General features: G+C 34.8%; 1 protein-coding gene across 1 annotated transcript in view; it reads left to right on the top strand.

The window, feature by feature from the left end:
- LOC106876307 (sprouty-related, EVH1 domain-containing protein 2) overlaps nt 1-1,203 on the top strand; it is a 195,420-nt gene that overhangs the window by 189,541 nt on the left and 4,676 nt on the right. The window lies entirely within an intron of this gene.

The following is a 1,203-nucleotide window of genomic DNA, read 5'->3' as shown; positions in this document are numbered from 1 at the left end:
ATATATATATAGTGTGGTTGAGAAGCAAGCCGCTTACCTCATGGCCATGTCTGCACCTATACAAGCTTCTTCCAGTTTCCATCTATGAAATCCACTCGGAAAACTTTAGTTGCCATGGAACTACAGTAGAAACCTAAGGTGCTACACAGTACGGCTGAAACCAAAATGATGTGGTTGGGAGACAAACTTCTTATCTGCACAGCCATGCCTGTGCCTATGAAGATTCAAATTAAGCAATAACTAATTAATCTCTCTTTGTTAGTCTTACCTCTTCTGTTGAATGAAAGATGTAATGATAATTAGTAAAAGTCTCTTCTAGAACTGCACAGCACAATGTGTCATGCAGAAGTAGGTTGATTCACAGTATGATGAAGTATATATGTATTGGTCTACGGTGGGAGAACTATGTGTACTATAGTTAGTTTGAAGTTGGTTATTTGACTGAATTTTCTTGTTAATGAGTTGACATTTAAAAAACCCCTATTGGCTGACATTTAAAAGCAGCCAAAAAAAAAAAAAGAACTGACATCAGTTGTATAGTGTGTGCATTGACATCAGCTCTATAGTGTCATCCTGCATGGCACTGATAAGATGCTGCTCTGTTGGGGTATCAATAGCAAAAAAAAAAGTAAGAAAGGTTATATCAGATATATCATCATACTTCACTACCCATAATATAAGCCAAAGAGGGGCTCTCTGTATGATTACTTTATCTGCTAGAAATAGCTGTCAAATCTTTTACAAATCACATCCTACTCTCGTGAAAAAAAAAATGAAAAGGAACATATTAAGTCATGTAATCCTAAATAATCCTAAAAAGACAGGATGGTCATTGTTGGAATGCCTTTGATCATAAGTTTGTTTAACTAGAGTTAAGCAGCGTTTACTAAATTCATTATTTTCAAAATTAAACTAAAACAAAGAAAGCATATTTCAACAGAATGGGTAATAAAGTAAGGAAGTTTGCTTCTCAACAACTGAAAGAAGCCCACCTTATATGTATGTATATATGTGCATGTGTGTATATGTGTTCATGTTTGTCTTGACATCCACACACATTATGTGTAAACAAATTTCACTGTTATACAATTGGTGTCATTTATTTGCACTTTTCTGTAAAATTATGTGTGGCATGTGTTGTTTATGTTGGAAGGACTAGGGGGAATATTACCTTAGAACAGATGAGGTTTGGTGACAGGAAAA

Source organism: Octopus bimaculoides, chromosome 4, assembly GCF_001194135.2.
Source record: "Octopus bimaculoides isolate UCB-OBI-ISO-001 chromosome 4, ASM119413v2, whole genome shotgun sequence".
Taxonomy (NCBI): Eukaryota; Metazoa; Mollusca; class Cephalopoda; order Octopoda; family Octopodidae; genus Octopus; species Octopus bimaculoides.
Note: the sequence above shows the minus strand (reverse complement) of the source record. Positions and strands in the feature narration are given on the sequence as shown.